Below are 12,002 nucleotides of genomic sequence, written 5' to 3' on the forward strand. Positions count from 1 at the left end.
AAAAGATACGGGCCGCCGAGCACGCGAGCTTCACATGCGCAGCCGGCCTCGCTCCCAACGTTCTTAGACATACTTCTGTTTCGCAGCTCCCTATGCGAGCCCATTGGCCGAAGTGGCCGCAACGGGTGTCACTGAAACTACCGGCGCTGCAGTCGCGTCTTTCGTCATGCGCCGCGCGTCGTCTGCTCCCGCTGCGACGCGTCGTTTGCACCAACAGGCCTGTAGGCGCTTATCCGTCGGTAAATGTAGTTTAGATAAGCAGTCTGAGTTTTGTGACAAACCTGCCGCGCGTAAGTAACGGGGACTTCACGGTGTCTGTGCACTATCGGCGCTGCAGGGACATATCTCTCACGCAGCGCGCATCGTCTACTCCTGCGATGTCATCTCTGAGGTGGGTCGTTTTCCCCACATTTCCTGTGCCGTTCGCTCTTTGACGACTGCGTTTTGGCTGCTCGAACAATATTTTATGCCAAGAACCTTTTAATAACATATCTAGCTAGTCTTTAGAGGCTGCAACTACACCGCAAATGCGCGGTCGTGCACTGTGATTCCGCTTTTCAACCAACTTTTTCCCTATAAAAGCGCCACTGAGCTTCCTTCAGCGGGGGCTTTGTTTTTTGCTGCTTATTCTTAAGATGTGTATTAATTAAAGACGGCGTGCGCCTGTGCAGACATAGGGATATTAACGCATCACGCCCAGCAGTCGCTTGAGACAACGCTGTGGTGAATTGATCCACCCCTGTCAAAGCTTCTTCGCCTAATAAATTTAATTGACACATGTATTTTTTCTAGTTTCCCGCGGATATTATTGGACGTGCAAATGAGTTGGAAGTGATCTGTGAGCAGTGACAAGGACGAAGTTGAATACTATGAACATATTTATGTCAAAGCTTAATTCAGTGACACTTCTTATTTACTTTGTGCACAAAAAAGTAAATTTGAGCTACTTTTGCTCAAAGCAATTTTGCCCTCTTTCTGGCTGCTTGCACCTGCTCTGTCAGCGAGTTATCGACGCCAATCAGCACAGGTTATATATGAAATAAGCTACGCTAGCTCACCTGTCCATATTTGTGCTGAGCAAGTGGTTGCGTACACACTTTAGGGCACGTGGCTCATCACACAGGAAATAAAGGTACGCGCGCTCAGGCAGGCATGGATGTGGAATCTTGTGAGAAGGTGAGGTTACGCTGCCGCTGATTCCCATCTGCTGCCACATCGAGCGATTGTTCCCAGCTCCGTCCCTGACTACGGCGATCACCATAGCACCATGTTTATGCAATTGCATTACTTCTTGCAACACCTGCTCTGCTAAAATCCTACCAGGCTCAGCACCTTTCGTGGCAAAGGTGGCAATCGGTTGCACCCAGCTCTCCAGAAGTGGTACGATCAGCACGAGTGCATGATCTGCAAGTTGGTCAGTTCCTTCATTTGAAATACCACCGTAGTCCACAAGATCATCAAGTTCGATGGTTGACTTGTTGAAATCGTACTTCTGGCGTAGCTTAATTTCATCCAAAATCAGTGTGGCGAATTTCTTCCCATCTGCTCTGTTGCCCAGCTGTTTTCCAATAGCTTCCATATAGAGAGGATTGAAACCATACTTGCATGGTGTTCCTTTCAGAAATTGTGTGAGACGGCTCAGGGAGGGCAAGGGCAGCATATTCATGTCAGATAGAAACTTATAAGCTCGAGGGCTCGCTATCCTCAGCATTAAACAATTCAGAAGCCGGTCCGCATTGTACCGCGCGCCACACGGAGACTTTGCTTTCAACTGTTTAAACGATGTCATAAATGCAAGGAAGTTCGGCCAACGCTTCCTCCATTCTGTTATCGGGCATTTCAGAAAGCCTTTTCTTCAGAGCCAAAATTTCATTCTTTTGCTTTTGATGCGCAGCAGCCGCCCTAAGTAGCCTCTTCTTCACATTGCGTAGTTTCTGATATCGCTTGAGCGTTGCGCTCGGAGCGTTATTGCTCAGTCGAAGTTTCCTCTGTAGACGGAGACAACGCGCGCAGACTAGTTGCTTTGTAAGTACATTGCACTGCTTGTGGTGCATATTATCTGATGTCGCCGTGTCACGCTAGCCTGCTTTCACGCCCGCACATATGTTCAAGCTGTCTGCTTCTCTCAGGATTCTTTCCACACTTGCAATGCTAGTCGCAGCTCGAAATAGCCTCTTGTGAATTTTGATGTAGCCGTTTATGCAGCAAGTACCATCCTCTTCAAGCACAACAGTTTTCATTACTTGCAGATGCCCGGCTACCAGTTGCCTCATATAAAGTACTCCGTATCGCTTCTGTGTTGCGTCGTCCTCAACAATTTTAAACTTCCAGAGCGCAGAAGGCAGTGTCACGTTCGTGAGCTCGTTGAGCACCAAGTGTGTAGCGCATATTTCTCAACTTCCTTCTTCCAAGCCCAACAGCAGGTTTGAAGTTGAAGCGCTGTTACGTTTCGCCTACGACGCGCGGTATAGCCTGCGCCGATGCAACGGACGCCGGGGCTTCGTTCAAAGCGGCGGACATTTTGGCCCGTTCGGCGCCGCCGCTACGCCTCCCCGCCAAGCGCGTCCAGGCATGTTCCAATGCCACGTGTCTTCGTGTGCGCGCGTGTGTGTGTGTGCATGTTGGTGCCCACGCTTGTCAAAGCGCGGCAGCCGGGGAGAGGAGCTCCCCCAACTGTGAAGCGAGGAGGTCTGAGCGGCGCCGGCCCGGCGGATGCGTCACCTACTCGTTTCAACGTGCCCGAGCGGCGCGTCACGTGCGCGTCTATCGAGGCGTTCCTTCTTGCCCTCAACTGCGAGAGTATAAAAGCAGCTGCCCCCGGACGCCATGAGAGCAGTGATGCCACGGCTGCTGATTTATCAGTAGATCTACTGATTTTTTAAATTTTCTGCTGATTCAGTGATAAAGTGCTTTAATCTGCTGATTTTCTTGCTTTTCTACTGAAACGAAAGCGGAATCTGCAACTTTTTCAGTACAGAGAATGAATAGATGGATGGATGGATGGATGGATGGTTATAGAGGTTATATTAATGTGATGCTACCTAGCGAGAGAAAAAAAAAACGTGGTTGGCTCCGAGGTTAACATACATTCTTGCGTTTCCAAACTCTCAAACGTGGCGCTAACTCTGTCTTTGAGCAAAGTGGGGAAAAGGCATAGAGTTTCTATGCTCTATGGGAAAAGGTGAGGCGGTGAATTTGTGAAAGTGGGTGCATACCGAACCCCACAACTGTGAAACCACCATTATTATCATCATCATCATGACCAACCTATTTTTATGTGCACTGCAGCACGGAGGCCTCTATGGAGGCCTCTCCCAGCGATCTCCAATTACCCCTGTCTGGAAGATACTATACTCTAAAGCTTTCAGGTACTAACTACCATCTGACGCCTTTGAATAGGCCATCGGAAGGCTTCACTGTTTTTAAATTCGTGCTCGACAATGGCTCTCTGGATCCCCGAGTTTTTCAAAAGTGTCGCTAAGAATCTAGGGGTCAATTTTTGTACTATTTCTTGGAAGCTACAATACTTCAACAGAGTACTAGTATAAGCGCTGAATTCGTGGGCTCATAAACTGAGTGCAAAAATTGAAATTAAAAAATCTACTGATTTCTACTGATTTTTCGCGAAAAAATCTACTACTATTTTTTAATGTGTCGTGGCAACACTGCATGAGAGAGGCTCCGATTTCTTCTGTTGAGTAACGTGCTCTCCCGTCTCTCCACTTCGGTCGACCTGACCGGCCGCTCTTTGCGATGCTAGAATAAACAAGTTGTTCTGTTAGCAGTCGACTCATGCTTTGCCGGGACCTTCGGATGCTTCCAGTTGTGCCCCAGGCCGCCAGGCCAACGCTACCCTTGGGGCTTGCGACCCAGGTGCAACAACGGGTGTCAGCACTGAGTTTCCAACAACTGTCTGCCAGCGGTGAGATCGCGACAACGGAGGCCAGCAGCGAAGATATGCAGTTGACTGTATGCTGAGCAGCTCAACGACCATCCGGGAGCAGTGCAACGAGCCCTGTGTGATGACTGGTTGCCTGCAGCGGAACGACTGCGCTGAATTCTTGGCTGCGAGGTTTGGTGAGTGCGGGACTTTCTTCTTCTGAGTTTTGCCAGGCTTTTGTTAGTGTCAGAAACAGAGCTGGTAATTGTGGTTGTCGTTGCTGCCGGGTCAGTTTGCGGCAAGACAATAGTAGGCAGTAGAGAAAGCAGCATTCAGAGCAGCCATGGATTTGAAGTCGTTGCGCAAACCGAAATTGCTGGAGCTTGCAAGAGAGTTGGGTCTGGATGTCTCAGACAAACTCAGAAAACCAGAACTGCTGAGGGCTATTCTTGAGTTAGAGGCTGAGGATGACGAGCTGTCGGAATGCCTTGAGACCATTGAGGAGAGGGCAAACAGACAGGAGCGCGACCTTAAAGAGCAAAAAGAGAAACAGGAGCGCGAACTTAAAGAACAGAAAGAGCGAGAGCAACAAGAGAAAGAAAAAGAGCGAGAGCAACAAGAGAAAGAAAAAGAGCGCGACCGTCAACACGCTTTGGAAATAAAGCGTCTCGAGTTAGAGATGGAACGCGCTCGTAATGGAAGTCAGGCACACGGAGCAGGAGAACGAGTATTGTTCAAAATGACTGACCTGATGCGGCCGTTTAAGCTTGGAGAGGATATTGGTTTGTTCCTGGTTAACTTTGAGCGAACGTGCGAGAAGCAGGGGTTCTCTCGGGAAACGTGGCCACAGCGCTTGCTCACTTTGTTACCCGGCGAGGCGGCCGACGTAGTCGCTCGCTTGAATAGAGAGGAGGCAGAGGATTTCGACAAAGTGAAATCGAGTCTGCTAAAAAAGTACAGGCTGTCAGCGGAGGCGTTCCGTCGGAAGTTTCGGGAAAATGAGAAAGGCAAAAGTGAGTCATATACAGAGTTTGCCTACAGGCTTATGTCAAACATGCAGGAGTGGCTCAAAGAAGAGAAAGCGTTTGGTGACCACGAGAAAGTTCTGCAGTGTTTCGGGCTGGAACAGTTTTATAGTCGGTTACCTGAGAACGTGCGGTACTGGGTCTTGGATAGGCCAGACGTTTGTACGGTGGCTAAAGCCGCCGAGCTAGCCGAGGAGTTTGTGACGCGTCGGGCTCGCGGAGCTAAGGACGGTCAAAAGGGTGAATTTGGCTCCAAGTTTGAGAGGCCAAAGTTCACAGCCATGAGAGCAAGGGGCGACACACGTAGTGCGGATGCGAGTGAAAGCAGTCCGACCGAACGTAAGGAGACGGCGGCAGCCGAAGCCGAACGCAGAAAGCGGTTCGAGACGAGGCAAGCGCGCGTTTGTTATACGTGCCAGAAGCCGGGTCACTTTTCGGCGCAGTGTCCGGAAACAAAAACAAAAGTCGTGTTTTTGTCATTATGCAGCACTGACGAGAACATGAAGCTTCTCGAACCCTACATGCGAGACCTCCTCGTGAACGGGAAAGAGTGCCGAGTGCTTCGCGATTCCGCAGCTACAATGGATGTAGTTCACCCCTCTTACGTAGAACTCGATATGTTCACGGGCGAGTGCGCATGGATCAAGCAAGCCGTGGAAGCTCATAGCGTGTGTCTGCCCGTAGCAAAAGTACTTATTGAAGGACCTTTCGGAGCGCTTGAGACGGAGGCCGCAGTGTCATCTATGCTGCCCCCCCCAGTACCCGTACCTATTTTCGAACAGGTCCGATCACCTCCTGCGCGAGAAGGGGCTTTTGTTTGGTGAGGCTAGCGTTCAGGCCTTAACCAGATCGAAGGTTCGGGAGCTCGCTGCAAAGGCGGTAGTTGCGGCGCCGACGTTGTCGAACAATGAGAAAGGGTCAGAGGCGCAGCAAGCTGATATTCAGAGCACGTCCGAACTAAATAAAATTGAGCCTGTAGCGTTGAAGGCACCAGATACTGGAGAGGAAATGCCCGACACGGAAAAGTTAGAAGAGCTATGTGCAGATTTGCTCATCGCGCCTACGTCAGACGGGCTTAATAGGTTGCTAAAAGTCAGCCGGTCGGCTTTGATAGCCGAGCAAAAGAAGGGTGGCAGCCTAGAAAACATACGCTGCATTGTCAAGGAAGGTATCGCCAGGAAAAATGCTCATTTTGTGGAAAGAGGTGGGGTCCTGTACCGGAAGTATCTAGACCGCAGGGGAGTGGAGTTCGATCAGCTGATCGTTCCTCAGTGCTACCGTGAGGATCTGTTGCGCTTGTCGCACGGGGGTTCGTGGTCCGGACACCTAGGAGTTAAGAAAACTAAGGACCGTCTCTTGCAAGAGTACTATTGGCCAGGGTGTTTTCGGGACGCAGACCACTTCGTGAGGACATGTGACACCTGTCAGCGGGTGGGCAAACCAGGGGACAAATCGAGGGCACCGTTGAAATTGGTACCTATCATTACGGAGCCTTTTAGACGGCTCGTTATTGATACAGTGGGACCTCTGCCGGTAACAACCACGGGGTACAGACACATTTTGACTGTGATCTGCCCTGCGACAAAGTTCCCTGAAGCAGTGCCGCTTAAAGAACTCAGCTCAGTTGAGATAGTCAATGCACTACTGCCCATATTTGCGCGAGTTGGTTTTCCTGCGGAAATCCAATCAGATCAGGGCACAGTGTTTACTAGCGCTTTGACGACGACTTTTCTCGAAAGGTGTGGGGTATAGCTGTTACACAGCTCAGTGTACTACCCACAATCGAATTCCGTTGAGAAGCTCCACTCCGTCATGAAGCGCGTGTTGAGAGCATTGTGGCTTGAACAACAAACTGACTGGGAGCTGTGTCTGCCTGGAGTGACGTTGGCATTAAAGACCGCGCCGCATGTGGCTACGGGGTTTTCGCCAGCTGAGCTAGTGTACGGTCGCTCGCTGCGTTCTCCGCTTCGCATCCTTCGAGACGGATTACTGCCCTCTCCAATGGCTGCAGACCATCTCTTCCACAAATGGCCGCCTCCTGCGCTGGAGCCTCGCTTTGCAACAATATTCCTTTGAGGTGCGTTACAAAAAGGGGAGTCTCAACGGTAACGCCGATGGCTTAAGTCGAAGCCCCTAACGTGGGAATCAGCCTCAAAATTGTTTGTTACTGATGTTTTTCTTCCTGAGGCAGGATTTTTAACATATTGCTTTTGTGTAGTGTTTCAAAGTGATGATGTGCTTTCTAGTGCAATTTTCCGATTTGTGGACGCGTTCTGAGTGCTGCTAGACTACTGTAAGGAACTAGGCAGTGGTATAAAAGGGGTGAGAGCCTGGCAGGACTTGGTGAGGGTTGTTTCGTGCTTGCTGACTGAGCGGTTGAGTTTCGGCGTAGTTCTAACGCTTGCCGGGGACGAGAACAAAAATGTCAACTCTCCCGAAGTCACTTTGCAGTGTCCTGTGTGAACCTGAACGAGAGAACGAGGCCTTCTCTGTGCGCTGCGCTCAAGTAACGCCGAGGGACGACCGACTTCGGTTATGAGCATCATCGAGCGACATCCCTCCGGACAGCGGATGCAGTCCCCTGACCATCGGGATCTCCTTCCCCCGGCGGGGCGGTCTGTTACGTTTCGCCTACGACGCGCGGTATAGCCGGTGCCGATGCAACGGACGCCGGGGCTTCGTTCAAAGCGGCGGACATTTTGGCCCGTTCGGCGCCGCCGCTACGCCTCCCCGCCAAGCGCGTCCAGGCATGTTCCAATGCCACGTGTCTTCGTGTGCGCGCGTGTGTGTGTGTGCATGTTGGTGCCCACGCTTGTCAAAGCGCGGCAGCCGGGGAGAGGAGCTCCCCCAACTGTGAAGCGAGGAGGTCTGAGCGGCGCCGGCCCGGCGGATGCGTCACCTACTCGTTTCAACGTGCCCAAGCGGCGCGTCACGTGCGCGTCCATCGAGGCGTTCCTTCTTGCCCTCAACTGCGAGAGTATAAAAGCAGCTGCCCCCGGACGCCATGAGAGAGGCTCCGATTTCTTCTGTTGAGTAACGTGCTCTCCCGTCTCTCCACTTCGGTCGACCTGACCGGCCGCTCTTTGCGATGCTAGAATAAACAAGTTGTTCTGTTAGCAGTCGACTCATGCTTTGCCGGGACCTTCGGATGCTTCCAGTTGTGCCCCAGGCCGCCAGGCCAACGCTACCCTTGGGGCTTGCGACCCAGGTGCAACAACGGGTGTCAGCACTGAGTTTCCACCAGCGCTGTCACTACAAGCTTCGCCTGATGTACTTGCCGGCGCTCGTTCTTTTGGTGGACGTCGCTTTCGCTTCACATTTTTTTTTTGGCTCTGAGATGTGCTCAGGCAGCCCAGGAAAGAGCCGAAGAAGTGGGCCGGGAACAAGCATCCATTTCCCGCGAGGAATCAATATTTCTTTGTTACCCACAACATGCTTGCAGCATTTCAAAATGTCGTCGTCCTCAAAGTGGCGTTCACACACTTTTTATTTGTTTGTGAGGCGCTTGTCTTTTCGGTGTAGCATGCACTCCCAACTTTTAAACTCTCCAGCGTCTTGCGGCGGTGCGAAAAAATGGTGACCAGTGGTATCGTGTCTCAGGCCGCTGGTGCAGCCGGGGGCAAAACAGCGCGGCATAGGGAACTTCTTGCTGTCATGAGACGCGGGAACGCTTCTTCAAGAAGCTTTTCAAGAGAGCAAATCACGACACATCACACAACGCCTACAAAACGGAGAAGGATAACGGCAGACGATGCAACGCAACCAACATGAAACCAGAAGTGAAAGCAGAAGTTTCAAGTTCATTACTAGAAACGCATTTACAATACCTAGCTCAGTTATCACAAATTTTCACAAGGATGCTCAAAATTAAGAACTGTGAAATAACTACTTCTCAAAATGGAAACCGGAAATCTACCAGAAATGGAGCAACTTCGACGAGAAACGAAACAAAAAGTGACGAAAGACGCGATTGCAGCGCCGCTAGTTCGCGTGACCACCACTTCGGCCATCTCCCGAGCGGAGCTGTGAAACTGAAGTATGTCTAAGAACGTTTCTCGCTCGCGCCTGTGACATGTCTGGCGCATAACGTATCCACACGCGTCTGGCGTGCCGCTAGCTTGTTGCTAGGCAACGCAAGAAAAATAAGTCGCAAAGTATAAGTTCATTTGTACGCAAAACTTTTTTAGTTTTAGTGGGAAAGAATAAAATAGAAAATAAAACGTTGTCTGTAATTTTATTTCACATTCTTTTTTTCTGATGCTCGCGTCAACTAACGGATGGAGTTGAAACTAGGCCTGACGTGTTTCCTGTTCCAGTTTTTACCGAGTGTCCCCTCTTGTTGAATTTCTTCCTCTCGGCTATAGGCGCGTAGTTTCCCTGTGCGCTTCGGTAGGATTGACGTAGAGTGCATGATTGTCGATGGCTCATACCCCCGTAAAGCTCGTCTACAACACGAAAGGTACAAAAACTATCATAATCAATGGCTCATACCCCTTAATAGGATATGATAGACAAACTTTATTAAAAGAATAATCAGAATAATCGCTAATGGTCGCTGTCTCTTGCCATCTTCTCAGCTCTCTGGATCAGCTTGAGCTGGTCGTCGAGGGCCGAGCTGGACCGCAGTGCCTCCCATTGCTCCCTCGTGGTGTTCGTGCGATGGTGTTCTATGTTGTGTAGCGTGCGCTCCCAACGTAATGTGGTATAGCGTTGGTGTGGCCCCGCGCCACGGGCCTTCGTGCCTGTAGACTGTGGGGCGTATGCGATGTAATATGCGTAGGTTCGTGTAAGTCTGTCTGAAGCTTACGCCATGGAGCGGCATCCTCTGTCTTTAGATTTAGATGGGTGATGGATGTCGCAAGCGGCTCCCTGTGCGGTAGTTCACGATGGCTGAATACTCGAGAACCGCGCTCCTTTCATCCCAGTAGCTCATGCACGGCAGCAGGAAGTGTTTCCTTTCTCATTTCTCGTTGCACAAAGTGCCATGCGGAGAATCGATCCTCTCCGTCGTCGATAACCTTGTTTTTGTATCGGCAGATCCCGTTCTTGTTCGATGCAGTAGGGATACTTCCGCTAGACCACACACACACACACACACACACACACACACACACACACACACACACACACACACACACACACACACACACACACACACACACACACACACACACACACACACACACACACACACACACACACACACACACACACACGCGTATTGCACGTTAACGATTATGTCGCTAACGACGCTTTACACTAGCACTGAAGCAGAATATTTAGGCCACATAAGTTTTGCGTGCTGTCTGGTTAGACAGTGTTTCACCAGATGTCGCTACCAGCGTTCTTGCTGCCGCATACCTTTCTGGGAAGCTGGCGCTCCGCATACGGCAATACCTTTATTAAAGCTCTTCATATATTGCGCCTGAAGAAGCCCTGCGGGTTTGTTTTAGGCGAAGCTGCTCAATACTCTACAATCGACGACGATATATCTGGACTTGAATAAGCCAGTCAAGAACTAGTGGAACTATGCTAGCTTTGAACTGAATCGTTCCTAAAGAGGGCACAACCATTAGGCTGTTTCGAGGAATCAAACGCTTGCACAGTAGTCAATGAGGCTCACTATTGACACAGCATTCGTTTTGTACAGAAGCACAGGCGCCTGTGGCACAGCCAGGTCGAAAAACATGATCGATAATGTCCCGAATTGTGCTTTTTTTTTTCGGGAGGTAGTCGTCTTGCCGGCAATGACGAAGCTTCTTTTAGGCATGACAGGAGTTGCCGTAACCACACATTAGGCTCACGTTATAAGCGCTGTTTGTATGATTGCGTCAGATTGGGTAACGCAGATTACACTGCGGCAATTACTGCTCCTACAACAGGAATGCGTATAATTAATTTTGGTGGACGGTTCGACGTGGGAATGAATGCGTGCTCCGAACTGCGACGAAATTATATATATTTTATGTTTCTTAATGGAAATGTCTTGCTTAACGACTTACCTCCACTATTCTGTATTTCGTATATTATTTACTATAGCCTCTTTCGTAGCTGAATCCCGGATATTGTGACAGTCTAGAGTCACTCCTATAGGTATGTACGGTCTAGAAATGTGAGCCGATCCCTAAGGTTGTGCTGTCTAAAGATTTGGCCCGTTCCCGTGAGTTTGTACAGCTTAAAACCGTAGAACAAAAACTGAAGCAGTCCAACGCTGCTCTATAGTTCCCTGTATAGTCCGTCCCTTCGCATTACCTTCGCGCGAAGGTTAATGCGACAGATAGCCGTGTGCGGTGATTTTAAAGGCATTGTCTTTGGTCAACGTGAACCAGAGGTTGGATTTCCTTCCCATTCTTTTATGTTTAATATTTGATGTGAGTGCCCTTCGTCATTTCATAGTGGAGGCTATTCTTATGGACTGCCTAGAAGCGAGATAACGAATTTTGTCATGTCTGATTTGAAATTCTATCTTAAAGGGCGCGGCCATGTTGATCTTATATATGCATACGCCAAAAAACTTGTCCGCTACTCTTACACTCCTGTATAATGAGTGATCGTTCCATAGTTAATGGAACGTCCTGCAGGGGCTGGTGCCCGTAGATACATTATTTTGTGCGCTTGAATACGTGTGCGCTTGAGCAACGAAATTGGGACATCGGTATAGTTGGCCCTGACGTAGCCTACTTTCCCATGTTTCTATACAAAAAATAAAAAAAGAAAGAAAGAAGAAACGAAAGGCAAGTTGGACGACTTTAGGGCCTGCTATTCCAAATCCCAAGTGGTAATGGCAAAAGAAAAACAAAGGAAACAAGAGGAAAGTAACACTGCACACACTATAAGTCACACAAGCTACACAAGCATGTCATCCTGGGCATCAGCACAGGAGTCATGGTCTAATTATATGTTAAGGAAACAACAACAACAACAACAACAACAACAACAACAACAACAACAACAACAACAACAACAACAACAACAACAACAACAACAACAACAACAACAACAACAACAACAACAACAACAACAACAACAACAACAACAACAACAACAACTTTTATTTAAATGTATAAACGTGAGAGCGGTACGCCACGTCAGAGCCG

The sequence above is a fragment of the Dermacentor variabilis genome, chromosome 3, assembly GCF_050947875.1.
Source record: "Dermacentor variabilis isolate Ectoservices chromosome 3, ASM5094787v1, whole genome shotgun sequence".
Taxonomy (NCBI): Eukaryota; Metazoa; Arthropoda; class Arachnida; order Ixodida; family Ixodidae; genus Dermacentor; species Dermacentor variabilis.